Source organism: Vigna angularis, chromosome 7, assembly GCF_016808095.1.
Source record: "Vigna angularis cultivar LongXiaoDou No.4 chromosome 7, ASM1680809v1, whole genome shotgun sequence".
Classification (NCBI taxonomy): Eukaryota; Viridiplantae; Streptophyta; class Magnoliopsida; order Fabales; family Fabaceae; genus Vigna; species Vigna angularis.
In genome coordinates, this window is record NC_068976.1 from 24,980,923 (window position 1) to 24,997,400 (window position 16,478).

Below are 16,478 nucleotides of genomic sequence, written 5' to 3' on the forward strand. Positions count from 1 at the left end.
TTAACCGGAACATACAAAGATATTTCTTGATGATGTAATTCAACAGTATAATCCGATCACCTTTTCCTATATCCAAAGATAATAATCTAATTCTGCAGTCTGGTAACTACATCCTAAGAAACACCAATGGATTGTGTGTTTTGGTTTATGACATCCTCGTATCACGTACGTAATCTGGTGATCAAACCCATATCTAGAGATTTAAACCGGATTTTATATTTCAAGGTACACAAAACAAACCAAGATTACATAATCCGGTTCATGTTACACCCACTCCCACCCGCAAACTACCAGAACCGGAAAACCCACACTCATAATACTAGTATTATACTTCAAATCCAAACCATACCTTGATTCAATAGGTGAACTTGAAAATCAAAGCTTTTTGAAGTAATCCGTTGCAAAGAAACTACAATTACGAAAAGTGAATACCTAGTTATTTAATATATAATTAACAGGGCCCAAAGTTTAAATTGAAATGAGCCTATTCCGTTGGGCTTTACGATTTCTTAAAACCCATTTGTTGATTTGATTGAAGATGATGACGTATTTATTATGCAGGTGTGTGGGTGGGTCCTGAATCATTTTTGAAGTCAAAGTAAATGTATGCTGCAATCATTCGACAAAACACAAAAGGAAGGAAAATGGGTGAAAGGGAAAGGCCATCATTGTCCTGAGCAGTTGGTAATTTGAGAAAGAATCATCATGAAATGATTCCTAATAAATTTTGATGATGGACCCAACAAATTCTATATCTTTTCTACTCATTCATCTTCTTCATCAAATTTGGTATCAAGTATTCAACCATCATTCCTCAAAAAAAGAAGGGTTTTTTTTAATCAAAATGTCCTTAACAAATATGGTATCATAAAGTAATCACTTGAAAATGTATTGATGAAAGAGAGCAAAAGATTAATACGGTTTGGAAGGTCAAGACAAAACTTCGCAAACCAAGTTATTCAAATTTAAAAGAAGATTGTAGTGCTAGGGTTTAGGTCCTTCCTATCTTATAATCGTTTCCATTTAATGGTCATTTGATTCATCTAACATTAATCTATATTTAATAAGTAAATTGTGATATTATCATTAAAATATTTTAGTTATTTTAAATAACATTAAAGGAATATCTCTATTAAATGAATATATTGAAGATAATAGATAAAAAAATTTATGAAAATAATTACATTAAATAAGAATAATAATGAAAATAATAATAATAATACATTGAAGAGTTTAACTTAGAGTTCTCTATATTTTCTAGCTAGAACATTGAGCTTGTCTAGTTTTAGAAAGTTTATGTAAAATGAAGATGAAAGAGAATTCCACCAATAAATTATAAATTATAAACACATAAAGGTATTTGTTTCTCTACATAGAAAATCTTTTATCTTTTTTACTTAAAATATTAAATAACTAATTCTCTTAAAATATTAAATGAACAACTCAAAATATAATTCCAACTTAAATAAGTAATAGAGAAGGATAACAAAATAACAATGAAATGAAGTTTACTAACTTGTTTAATCAATAAATTGTTTTAAAAGAAAAAAAAATAGTTGACCACTTTTTTTTTGGACTTTATTTTTTAATCAGATTTTTATTTTATTTTTTATATATTTTTTAGTTTGGATCATAAATATTTGTGAGAGAATATGTTCTTACAAAATCGACAATGTATTTTGTAAAGACTTCAACAATTTTATAAATGCTTCCAATTTTTTATCTTTAAAATGTTTGTCCTCCTCTTTAAAAAGAATAAGAGTTATGTTTAAAAAAACACTTTGATTGTTTATGTAAGTCTCTAACATCATCTTAGAATTAAAAGTGTAGTTAATGAGAACATAAAAAAATGTTTTGATGATTGTGCTATTTATAAAATTATCTCACTAAAAAAACAAGCATAATCGATAGTAAAAATCCATAGAAAGCATTAAAAATTTGTCGGTAATGACATATCTCGATAGATTTTTTTTTTGTTGGGTCGGGTTGCGGGTAGGCACTATCCGTGCCCGACCCGACCCGTTGCCATCCCTAGTCTCAAGCAAGGAAGAGTAATCAATCAAGAGAGTATTTGCGTTTTTATCTATGAGATTTGCACGTATTGGTGCACCGAAATTTTGTAATTTCTATACAAACTTTGTGATTGTCTTTGCTAAGTAGGCAAGGTTGTAAAAGAGTGTATGTTTAGCCTTTCTGGATTTGTATTTTTGTGTGTTAGAGTGTGTGAGAGGATACATTGAGAGATTTCTTGTATTCTTGAACATTATTAAATAGTGAAATCTCTTCAACTCAGGTTGTTAGATAATGATTAGATGTAGACGCGATTGAGAGTCAAATAAGTATAAAATTGTTGTATTCTTTTGTTTAGTTTATGCATTTTCCAATGTTGGTTAGAAAATTCTTTGAAAACAGATTCCAAGAACTTAATGTTTTAAAAGATTTTCAAAAACTGATTTCAATCCATCTCATCCCCCTCTTGGGATTGAGATATAGAGACTTCAATTTTAACACAGAAAACTCTTTAATACTTAAGTTAATAGAGAGTATGAATCGCATGACTATATAGAGTATTTAGTATTGAATGATAGTGTTTACTTCCTATTATAGAGTACATATATTTAAGATTTAATAGACTCTTGTGTTATGTTAATAACTGATATAAGATAATAATAATATAATAAAAAAATAATTGCATCTGAATATATTAATGAACATGGATTGAGCCAATGCAATCTAGGCTTCATGTCTAAGAGTTGAATCTCTTTATTTTAAAATGATTTTGGGTCTTGAGTAGCCTTGGACCAAGTACGAGTCCTCCAAACCTAAACTCTCTAATGTAGGTGGATTAAGATGGTGATTGATGTGATTGTTTTGATTTGATGTTGATCGAGTTGAGATCGAAACCAATACTATTGGATTTTGGTACAAAGTCAGTTAGTTGTAAGGTCAAGCTTAAGTCAAAACTTATCTATCCGTTGTGAGCTCAATAAATGAAATTATTGATTAATGTGTATGTCTTCTCTTCCATCTTATTAATCTCCTATAGTTGTAAATGAAAAATTGCCTAGTGGATCTTCGTCCCTATATCCTTAGAAGTGATGGAGCCTTCCCTGTCTTTGTTGATGATGGTTCCTACCGTCCCAACAGAGCCTTCCTTGCAAAAGTTAAAGGTTGTGCCAGAGGGAACATTCCATCAGAAGTAGAAAAAGATCTTGAGGCAAGATTAATTTCCCAATATTTCTTACCCAAGTAAAGATAGGGTATATATGAAATCAACATTTGGAGAAGCCGACTTCAACTTTGTATAGGAGTGTTCTTTTCAAGAATTGTGTGTTGTGTACTATGTGTGTATCGAACAACATTGACCGACTTATCTGAACCGACCACCCTTTGCTGACCATTCTAGGTCGACCACCCTTGGCCAAATATTATGGGTCGACCACCTTTGACCGACCATCCTTTGACTAATCATCCTTTGGCAACCACTCTAGGTCAACCACCTTTGGCCGACCATCCTTTAGTTGAACTCTGAGCAGATCATTTGTGGCTGACCACCCTTTCACGACCACCTTGACCAAACGGCATGGTCGACACATTACAAAATAAAGGTCAGATTAACATGAATGATAATCACGAATCAACCTACTATGATTGCTAATTAAGGTATAATTAGGCTGTGATTATACCGATAAAAAGGTAAAAGCCTATAACGACTAATATAAATAAAAGTCTAAGGTATAACTTTCATATACATGCGCAACACATGCATCATGCAACTAATGCGTTTCTGCTTAGTCATCTATTGACTTTAGCATTAGAGTACCTTTTGTAGATACCATCCGAGTAGTTTGGATGCACGGGAGGCTCCTCAAACCAAATAGCATTTACATTTGTAAGCGACTAGTTGGAGACCAACCAATTGACGTGAAGATCGCTTAGAGTTCGGCTAGTTGACGTGAAGACTTGCCAAGCCCTCCTTTAAACATGTTGTATCCTTTGACTGATTTTGAGTGTGATGTGTATTGGGCTTTGAATATAGTCTCCAGTCAACTTCATCCTAATAGTCAGGCTTTTTAAAAATCTTTCAGTCTTATGTCATCAACTCGATATCACCTTCATGAATAACATTTTTATATATTTCTACCAATTGAAGCACGGTCCCAAGGTTGTATATGATTCCTAGAACAGAGCTCAATATGGTTCCCTTTTGACCATGTACACCTAGTCTCTCGAGTACTTTAAAACTAGGTTATTTGATTTGAAACACATCCAAAGTTGTTGACTAAGTCTTGTTGTTTAAAAGTGATTGTTCTCCTAAGTTTCTGTTGCACTGGCGTTACTCTTATAAATTCAAATCCATAGGTGAAAATCAGTTGATTGTCGACGAGAAAACCAAGTATGTCCAGTGTTTTAATCGCCCACCTCGAGTTGATCATGTTTCTACCAAATTGACTAGAAGCAACTCTCTATGGCACGTGAGAATGAGGGGACACCATGCTCAAACTGGCGGGAGCGGGTTTCCCATCCCTTTTTATGTTGAGTTGTTAAATGTAACCATTCATGATATTAGTTTGGATGTTGTTGAGATAATGATGGTGCACTACCCGACCATCCTTCATTATTGGCGAGGATATGTGACTTCTCATACCCAAGCAGTTCTGGAAGTATAGTAGTTGAAAGAGTCCCTTGTGAAGCTTGTCTAAGTTGCTTAAGTGTTGAAGGTGGAGAAGACTCGTCTGCAAAAGCTAAATCATGGTCTTAAGTGCAAGCTAGATTAAAAATCTTGAAGTTAAGTTAGAGTTGTTGAAAAATCAAGTGGAGGATAGGGTTGCAATTAAGACAAGAGTGTTAGTTGTTGAACCAATGACAAATGCACCGGTCGCAACGTAGCAAGTGATAAATATTGTTATCTCTCAAGGAAATTGTACAACACTCGACAACTTTTGCACTCTAACTCAATTAGATCATAAAGTTCACAAAAAATAAACTCTTTTTTGTATTTTCATAAAACAGTTGGTGTGCAATGAAATATAACACAAAGTATTTGTAAATTTGTTAAGATTAGAGTTCAATCACTTCATTCTCATGCATTAATAATCATTTCAATTCCCTACTCAAACCTTATCCGTAGTGACTTTGAGTCTATGATAACTTATGAAGTCTCAATTCCTCGAATCCTCAAACAAGCAACCAAACATTAAATTCAAGAGCATAAGATTAGTAATCAATTAAGTTGTATTTTCATATACAAGCATCCATTAAGCATTCAACTTCAAGTTTAGATTCTAAATTTCAACACCTCAAGAATTACAAATCAAACAAATATCATTAATGTCATAAAATTACACAAAAATTTCATGTTTTATAATTAATTCCAACAAAAAGGTTAGTCCTCCATGCTAAAAAACTTAGGATTCTAGAAATTAAGGAAATAAAGAAGAAATGAAGAAAAAATGCAAGCTTTCTCTCAAATTTTTTGACAATTGCTTCATCGTCCCCAAAGTTGACAAGATGGAACACACTATACACTTTCCAAATACTACATTATTTTTTTAATAAAATAAATATTGAATTGGAAAAAAAAATTAAGAGCACATTAAATAAACTTATAAATATTAAAAAAAACTATTAAACCAAATTATTTTTAAAGATGCGCATTACCCATCCAAGGTGAAAGCATATTCACCACTGATCTCAAATACTGAAGAAACACGCAATAATATAATAAAAACATGGTAAAAGCGTAAAATGAAGTAAGCCAGGCACGACATTTTAAGGGATAAAATAAAATAGAAAAATATGATTAACTATTAGAAGAGAAAAAATAAAAATAAAGAAGGGTACCGCGCCTACAACACTGTATTATAAACCTCAAAGTTTTGTAACTCTTAGGTGTCAGTTGTCATTTTCTAGCAACGATGACTAAACGGTGCTTCATATGGCTGGCAGACAGAAAGATTTAATTTTCCTACTTTTTCTCTCTTTTTCTTTTTGAAAAAACAAAAAAAAAACAAAAGAGGACAAAAAGTCTCGTATTTGATTTATTGTGTACCTCCGAAAAGAATTTCGACGAGTCCCAAGGATTCTGTGATTTTTATAGGATACCTATTGTATGTGTCCACCATTTATGAGAAATACAAAACGCAAGAATGAATGGTGTTGGATGGAGCCAAATTGCACATTGTCGTTTTTTCTACTAATCCATATTTTACGTATTTTATATTTTCTAATATTTAAATATTTTACTGATATGTTAAGTATGTAATCATATAAGAAAGATAACCCTGTTAAAGTAAAACCATGGATTACTAAAAATAAGAGAATACGATATGACTAATTAATCGAGCAAATTTTTAATAGTAAATCAAATCTAACAACTATTATTATATGAAGTATTTGTGATGTATATGTCTGGAAGTCAAGATTTGAATAAAATCACTTTATTTAAATATATGGTATAAAACAAAATAGGTTGTAAAATTTGACGAATTCGCTTTAAGACAGATACAGCGTAGTTTATAAATTTTAGCCCAACTGAGTAACAAGTGGACTTATGAATGGACCCATCCATGGGCCCACGATAGCCCGTTTTAGATACGCCATGACGTTGAAGCATGTGTAAGTTATTAAATTTTCAATTTTACTTTTATAATTAAACTCCCTCGTCATCCTAATTTTGATTATTTTTATAGATTAAGCAAGATCTCACAATGAACTAGTCAAAAGAATCCTGTATTATTTTTTGTTGAAATTTTCAGATATTTGAAATATTTGTTACTTCTTTTGTTTTTTTACTTAACACTCCTACCAAGAATCAAGAAAAGTCCTTAAAAAATAAGTGTTTTTTTTATTCTTGCATGTTTGCATACGTATGCAGACAAATGTGAATGTTTGTATTCTTTTGTTGTTGTTTATTTTAATTATAGACTTAACTCTTTAGAAAATTCTGCATTAACTTGAGAAGATATTAATTTTAACATTGAAAAAAAAATGTAAATGATATGAACGAAATGAAACAATATTAGTGATTTTATTGAACTATTCAAGATATGACGAAATAAAATACAATCAAATAAAATATATTTATGTTATTAGTTATTCTACGTGCTTCTTTTATATTATCTGTGTTTTAGTATGTAGGAGAAAATCATTAATAAATGTATATTTATAATTTTATCAAATTCTAAGAAAATTAAATAGATATTCTATTTAATCACCTATTAATTTTATTTCACTTTTTCCAACCTCGTTTACTGTATATTTAAATATTGAAAATTAATTTCAATTTTCCTTATAAGATAAATTTAATACTTTGTGCATTTATCACTATATATTAAGAAGAATAAATGTTAATTAAAATAAATGAAATCTTAAAAGTAGTATAGATGACAAAAGTTGTATTGATACGTTAAATACCTCATTTAAATTTAAAATAAAGTTAAATGATATGATATCATGTATGTGGGTATAAAGTTTAAATTAAAATTTTACCGTATTTATAAATGATCGGACGAACACTTTTAACTTCTTGATACCTTTGTTTTTTAAGTCACTCTTATTTTTCTTTTATTCGGTATTAAATGAAGTAATTAGTATAATTAATTATTTTACCAGAACCTCCTATTTATATTATTTTTAATGAAATTTTACTTAATATCAATTTAATTATTATTCAATTATGTTTTAATATAATTATTTAATTGTTTTGTGTTAAAATGTTTTTGCAAATTAATGCATCAGATTGATCAATATAAGGATCTACCTCAGCGATCAACTTATTAATGGATTCACAATCATTAAATATTATATATATATATATATATATATATATATATATATATATATATATATATATCGATTAATTGAATCTATGTCGTTATTGATCGTTAAAGTTCTCTTATATTACGTTGTAAAACTATTAAAATCAAATATAATAATTTTCTTATAATAATAATATATCCTAACTTTAGCTATTATTTAAACATATTTTTTGTATACTGACTATCATATAAACAATATAAATTGAGAAAAGAAAACTCAACCAAAACTTCACGTAAATTTGAAAAAAAAAATTGAAACTTTAAAAATGGAACATCTTAAAAAAGTAAAATCCTGTCTAAACATAAACTGGACCTTAATTTAATCACTTTACATAGTTGTAAAAAAAAATTGACTGGACCGAAAAGTGACATAAGATTTAATTATAAAAAACACATCATACTAACCGAAACCCAAACCAATTATAATGAATGAATCTTTTTCATTAAATGTCAAATAGTCCATCATATATCTGTACTAATGATGATTAATCCTCATTAATTTAGTGGTGGGGGATCTTATTGACAAATCAATGGCTTCTGTGGCGGACCCCAAGGAAGAACTACCGCAATTAAATGAATATTTAGTCCTTAATCAAGCTACAAATTGTGTACATAACGTAGAGCTTACCGGTTTGAAAAGATGTGGTTAGAAACTTTAACACAGTTGATGTAACATTAAGGATATATTTGACCAAACTCAAGTTTTACGTTGTCAAGAAATTGAGTTAAGAATAATTTATACACAATTACGTCGAGTTTTCAAATAGATAACATTATTATGCAATGATTAATTCTAATTGTTATTATAGGATGAGAACTGATCGATTCGATATGATTGTATGTTTAGTCAAATGAACCAAACAATCAAGGTATGAAAAAAGATTTTCCAGCCGATTAGTCAAAACAGCAATTGAACAGAATTAAAACGTAATCAGTACGGTAACTGTTATTGATGAGTGGTTAAAGTTGATATTAATGACCATTATAAAGTAAATTAATTTGTCAAATTCTTTCAAACTTTCTAAATAAATGTTTAATTGTAAGGTTAACGACATTTTTTCACAATTAAATTACTTTACACCTACAAAAAAAAATTATGACTGTCTTATGTAGGTCAACTCTTTTAAACTGATAGGTACCTATAGCATAGTGGAAGTAAACGTTTGTCTAGACAGAAGTTCACAGGAGAAACACTAACCATGTTTTCTTAACAAAGCTCGTATAAAAACATAATATATGTATTAAATTCGAAAATAATTGGTGAATGAGTGCTAAATTTAGAAGCGACAAGGTCATGGAGCATCGTTTTATAGGATAGTGGCGGCGCGTAAGTTGCAATATTGTAACAATGGCGTAAATATAAATAAAGTTAACTAATTTCATTTTTAAACCTCACTTATTGTAGATAAATTACGTCAGCTAGTAAGTGACATATATGTAGATATAAAAGTCATAACAAAATACCATTCTTTTAAGTGTTTTAGTTTCGTTTTCCAATTCGAAATGTCAGACAAAAAATATATGCTACGTAAGAACAAATGCAGAATTAAGATTTTCTAAAAATATTAATTATATTTTAACTAATTCAAAACCAATAAACAAATAATAAAACAAAAAAAAACATATTGATTATATTTAGCCATTTCTAACAAGTTTAACCTCCACTAAAATACCCCGTATTATAAAAAAAAATTAAAAACGTTAAAAATTACTAAATATTTGTTTATTATTGTGATATCCACAATATATCATCACAACATAATGTAGTCAGGTTTTGAAACAAAACTTTTGAAATATATTGACATTTGATTGTTATAAACTTTAATAAATTCTAAACTGCACTTCATATAGAGACAGAGAAAACAAAATAATAACTAAAAATATTAAAAATATTTAGTGAAAACTCAATAGAAGAAGCTATGAGTAACACTGATAAAAATTATAACAAGAATTATTATTGAGCTTACCTCAAACGGACAAATTACTGTCTAAAGACAGTAATCGGTTTGTTTAATTAGTGGTTTCCGTTTTTCTTCAAGAACTCTATAAATAGAGTTATCCTCTTTTCATTTCAGTTGTAACAAAGACATAAGACATATACTATTACAGAGAATAAAGAAAGCGTGTATTTTTCTTACCTCCGACAAAGCCTCTATTTTGAGCATATTTTTCCTTTCGCCAAACGTCCATGACTACATCGTTCTGGAAGGTGCCATTCCACTTCTCTCTCTAGCGCCTGGCAGAGCCCTAAGCTCTTTCTCTCTCTGTTGTCTGGGACGAAGATTGCTCCTCCGTTAGCAATCTTACCCAAGAGATATTTCATCTCTCTTACAGGCCTCCAATTCAATTGGGCCGTCCAATCCTCAAATATGTATTGGCCCATATTTTAATATGGTATCAGAGCAGGTTTTAAACCTGCTCTGCTTCCGCTGCCTCTGTTTTCAAGTCTAGCAACAATTCTTGGACTGTTTCTTGATTCCTCCTTGAATTGTTTCCTACTGATATGGAGCACATGGATCAATCTGTTAATCCTACAAGCCCTTTCTACTTGCATCCTGGGGAGAATCCAGGACTTACTCTCATCTCTCAAGTTCTAAATGACAATAATTACTCTTCTTGGAGCAGAAGCATGAGGAGGGCTCTTCTTTCCAAGAACAAAATCAAGTTTATTGATGGGTCAATCAAGAAACCTCAAAGAAGTGAGGTTTTATTCGATGCTTGGGAGAGATGTAATATGATGGTTCTTTCCTGGATGATAAAAACTCTTTCTCCAGAGATTGCAGAAAGTGTAATATATGTTGAAGAAGCAAAAGAACTATGGGAAGAATTGAAAGAAAGATTCTCTAAAGGTGACTATTTTAAAATTTCTGATTTACTCCAAGATATCCATTCGATTAAACAGGGAGAGAGAGGCGTTAGCCAATTCTTCACAGATTTAAAAATTCTTTGGGAAGAATTAGAATCCCTTAGACCTATACCCACTTGTACCTGTGATATTTCTTGCAGCTGTGAACTTTCAAAGATTTCTCTGAAGTACAGAGAAATAGAACACGTGATATGCTTCTTAAAAGGGCTGAATGACACATATAATACTGTAAGAACCCAAATTCTTTTGATGGATCCTCTCCCCAACATCAATAGAATTTTCTCCCTCATCATGCAGCAAGAAAGACAGGAGAGACAAGATTTGGGCATTGTCAGCCAGAGTCAAACTGCTGAAACCAAGGTTCTAGCCAGTACTGCTGATAGAAACAATCACGGAGATCTGATCAGAACTGGAAAAGCCAAGGGCGTGGAAATGGACCACGTGGTCAAGGAAGGGGGAGAGGAAGGAACCTTAACTATGGAAAACAATGCTCCTATTGTAATAAAATGAATCATACCGTAGATGAGTGTTATTCCAAACACGGTTACCCCCCTTGGTATAAGAAAACTAACAGTAATCTGGACAGGAAAGGAGACTAGAATTCTGCTAATGCTTGCCAAAGCAGTTCAGGTCCAGAGGGTGTTCAATCTGCTCACCAGGTCAGCACCAATGCTGCCTTCAACTCTTTTACCCTTGAGCAGATGCAAAAACTCCTCAAAATGATAGAGAAGGTTGATGAACCCACTCACAAGATCAACCAGGTGCAGAGAGATAGCATAGAGGTCAAACAAGGTATTTCTTCTTGGATTCTTGACACCGGGGCCACAGACCATGTGACCCACGATAAAAGAAACTTTGGTTATTTTCTAACCAAATAACACTATTATCATTGCTGAGCATGCAGGGACTGTCCAATTTTCTAAAGTTTTGGTTATTTTTAATGTTCTGTATATTCTTGACTTTTGTTTCAATCTGATTTCTGTCCAAAGTCTTATCAAAGACTTAAACTGCAGTCTAACTTTTTCTTTTGAGATTTGTCAGATAAGGGAGAATTCTACATTGAAGATGATTGGGTATGCTAAACCCTACCAAGGTCTCTATTATCTACAAGCCTTTCCTAATCCGGACCAAAATTTCATTTCAAAGTCTGTTTTCTCTTATGAACATGTTGATGTAAATTTGTGGCACTATAGGTTAGGTCATCCTGGACATAAAACTATAAAACAGATATGTGAAAAGTTTCCTTATGTGCAAATGGGTCCTGATATTGTTTGTGATGCTTGCCACTATGCTAAACAACATAAACTACATTTTCCTAGAAGTAATTCTTTGACTACTGAATGTTTCGAAATGGTTCATTGTGACATATAGGGCCATCTTTCAACTTCTTTTGTTCACGGCCATAAGTATTTTCTTACTATAGTTGATGACTATAGTAGGCATACTTGGGTCTTTTTAATGAACAATAAAGGTCAGACAAGGGATTTATTGCAGAATTTTATTGTCAAGATTAAAAATCAATTTGATAAAGTGATTAAAACTATTAGGTCGGACAATGGACCTGAATTTAATTGTGTTAATTTGTATGATTTGTATGGCATTGATCACCAAAAGAGTTGTGTTGAGACCCCTGAACAGAACTCTGTTGTGGAAAGAAAACACCAACATATTCTTAATGTGACCCGTAGTCTCCTTTTTCAATCTAATATGCCTAATGCCTATTGGTCCTATGATGTTAGTCACGTTGTTTACCTGATAAATAGGTTGTCTTCCCCCATTCTTAATAACAAGACTCCTTATGATCTCGTTTATAATGTTCCCCCTACCTATTTGAATCTCAAAGTTTTTGGGTGCCTATGCTTTGCTTCTACCCTTGAAAACAGCAGAAATAAGCTTGACCCAAGAGCTAGAAAGGGAGTTTTCCTTGGTTACAAAGGTGGTGTCAAAGGCTACGTTGTTCTTGATATGAACACTAAGGAACTTTTTATAAGCAGAAATGTTGTCTTTTATGAAGACATTTTTCCCTACAAAGACCAACGTGACAACAGGGAAGTTACTGACAGAGGAGAAGGTAGAACCACATCTCTTAATGACCTCCTGGGAAGTCACAACCCTATTGATGATGAAAGACCTACGGAGATGGATGCCAATGAGCAAAGAGAGATGCAACAGACTGTCGCTGACAACAATAACAGTGACAGTACTGCTAATGGTGAAGAAAATCATAGTTGCAGGAGATCTAACAGGGTTAGAAGGACTCCAGAATATCTGAATGACTATGTGCATCAAGTTAATCAATCCTTATCTATGAAAAATAATTTTAAAACCCCTTATCCCATTTCTGATTTATTGTCCTGTGACTCTTTGACAGAAAAACACTTAAAGTATACTATGACCATTACTGCAAATGATGAGCCTCGATCTTATAATGAAGCCAAAGGCATGTGCGAGTGGGAAGAAGCTATGCAGAGGGAAATCAAGGCCTTGCAAGACAATAACACCCGGTACTTAACACAGCTGCCTCCAGGAAAGAAACCTATTGGTTGTAGATGGGTATACAAAACCAAATACAATGTTGATGGCACTATAGAAAGATACAAGGCCCGCCTGGTGGCAAAAGGATACACACAACAAGAAGGGATAGACTATTTAGACACTTTCTCCCCTGTTGCCAAACTCACTACTGTTTGACTACTTATTGTCCTTGCAGCCTCTAATAATTGGTTTCTACATCAACTTGACGTGGAGAATGCTTTTCTACGTGGGGACTTAAATGAAGAAGTTTACATGGAACCACCACCTGGTCTTAATACCCATAAAGAGGGTCAGGTTTGTAGGCTTACTAAGTCACTATATGGACTAAAACAAGCTAGTAGGCAATGGTTTGAAAAATTGTCCTCCTTTCTCATTTCTGTCAACTATATCCAGTCTAAATCTGACCACTCTCTCTTTATAAAAGGGACTTCTACAGATTTTACTGCCTTACTTGTCTATGTAGATGACATCATATTGGCTGGAAACTCCATGACTGAAATCAACAACGTAAAGACTTTATTGCATAACAAATTTCAAATAAAGAACCTAGGAGAACTCAAATACTTCCTAGGCTTGGAGGTGGCCAGATCTAAGAAAGGTATTCATCTATGTCAAAGGAAATATGCGCTGGACATCCTTAAGGAAACAGGAATGCTGGGATGCAAACCATCTTCTACCCCATTTTTAAGTGATACAAGCTCACTGTATAGAACAGACAGCTACTTAGATGACCTTGGCTCCTATCGAAGATTGATAGGGAAGTTACTCTATCTCACCAATACCAGACCTGATTTGTGTTTTTCCATTAATCTATTGAGTCAGTTTATGAAATCTCCCACTAACCATCATTATCGAGCTGTGCAACATGTTCTTAGGTACACAAAATCTAAGCCTTCGGAGGGATTGTTCTTTGGAGATGATTCTCCAGTTCATCTAAAAGCTTTTAGTGACTCAGATTGGGCAACGTGTCCAAATACTAGAAGGTCCACTACAGGGTTTTGTGTATTCCTTGGATCATCCCTCATTTCGTGGAAATCAAAGAAGCAAAGCACTGTTTCCAGATCTTCCACCAAGGCGGAATATCGTGCCCTAGCAGCCACTCTATGTGAGATACAGTGGATTCACTATCTCCAACAAGATCTTCAAGTACAGGAAGCTGAAACTCCTGCTCTATACTGTGACAACAAATCAGCGCGACACATAGCTCATAACCAGAGCTTTCACGAAAGGACCAAGCACATAGAGCTTGATTGTCATGTTGTTCGTGAAAAAATACAGGAAAATCTCCTACGACTTCTCCCTGTTCGGTCAAATGAACAGCTGGCCGACATCTTCACCAAATTTCCCCATCGTGTGCGGTTCAAATCCATAGTTCCCAAGCTTGGATTAGTGAGTATACACCATCCAGCTTGAGGGGAGGCTATTGAGCTTACCTCAAACGGACAAATTACTGTCTAAAGACAATAATCGGTTTGTTTAATTAGTGGTTCCCGTTTTTCCCCAAGAACTCTATAAATAGAGTTCTCCCCCTTTTCATTTCAGTTGTAACAAAGACATAAGACATATACTATTACAGAGAATAAAGAAAGCGTGTATTTTTCTTACCTCCGACAAAGCCTCTGTGCTGAGCGTATTTTTCCTTTCGCCAAACGTCCATGGCTGCATCGTTTTGGAAGGTGTCATTCCACTTCTCTCTCTAGCACCTGGCAGAGCCCTAAGCTCTTTCTCTCTCTGTTGTTTGGGACGAAGATTGCTTCTCCGTTAGCAATCTTACCCAAGAGATATTTCATCTCTCTTACGAGCCTCCAATTCGATTGGGTCGTCCAATCCTCAGATATGCATTGGCCCATATTTTAATAACTATAAACAAAATATTGAAATGTGAAAAAATTCTTACAATGCAAAAAGTAAAATTCATGGATGGGTTAGTCAATAAAATTTTACTATGGTCAAATATGAATTCAAGAAAGAAATTAAAAATATAAACATGTGCATCCAATTAGTCAATATATTAAGTAATAATGTTCTTATTTAAAAAAATAAGTAAAAATAAAATAGTTATAGGATTAATTTCATTAATCATCTCAAATTCATTAATTCAATTATTAAAGTTAAGAATTATATTTACAAATCTATGTCAAAATTTATGTGCGATTCTAAAGAAAGATAAACACTAATAAAAAGAAATACATAAACTTTAGAAGTGTTTAAAGTACGTTGAAGAAGATAAATATGAAAATGAGATAAATTTGTTTGTGACAAATAAGGAAGACAAATTAGCTATAATAATGGTTAAATCTATATTTAATATTTGATGTTTGTTTATTAACGTCATTTTTTAACTTTTACATAGTTTTTTAAGGTGTTGCAAAGGTTTGAAAGAAAAGTCAACAATTAAATAATTTTTTTCCAGTATATATAAAAGAAAAAGTTTTGTATAGTAATACAAAGTTTTCATATATTTTTTAATAGATAATTAAGTACACATTTGAGTTGAGTTTTAACAGTTCTCCCATGCGTTTATTGAGAAAAATTAACATTAATGTACAAATAATTTTAAAGAAATCACTAACTATTTTATACTTAAATAAAAATTAAAGAGTAAAAGATTATGTTTAATGTTAATATTAAATGCATGCCAATATTATTTTTTTAATAATATCAGATATATATTTAATTATATAAATTAAAGTTGTGGCATTAAGACTATTTTTTTATATATTGTACGACAAGTTGGAATATATTAATATTTGATATATTAAACTAATCGTTTACTTCTTCTTCTTTTTTTGTCAAACTTAAATTTTTCACCTTTTTTATTATTTTATTTTGATTAAATATGTTTTTTATCACAGTAATATAATAATTTTTAATTTCATTTATACTAAACATTTTCAATTTGATTCTAACTTTTTTTTAAAAAAAAATAAGTGAATGTAATTTTTTTCATCAAAATTACTCCAATATCATGTGATATTCATTATTTATGCTAAGTATTACTTTTATTAACAAGTGAATTTTGATAAAATGTTATTCATTGTTCATATCACATAATTTAAAAATTATACTGTATTTATTTATTTTAGAAAAAAATTTAAATGAAAAGTACTAAAGGTAATAAGATAAAATTAAAAAACTCATATGATTAGAAAAATTCTATTTAATCATTTATTTTTATATGTTGGCACCGAACCCAACATGATTTTTCATGAAGTTGAAAAGGAGTGTACCCATAAGCATTCTGTAATTGGATCTCG

At 31.8% G+C, this 16,478-nt stretch overlaps 1 long non-coding RNA gene across 1 annotated transcript; it reads right to left on the minus strand.

Moving 5' to 3' along the window:
* Positions 1–14,994, minus strand: LOC128197664 (uncharacterized). The gene is made up of 2 exons (XR_008250288.1): positions 14,827–14,994; positions 1–409 (listed from the first exon to the last, which is right to left on the minus strand). It is a non-coding gene; the product is annotated as an uncharacterized LOC128197664 (long non-coding RNA).
* Between the last annotated feature and the right edge of the window lie 1,484 nt (positions 14,995–16,478).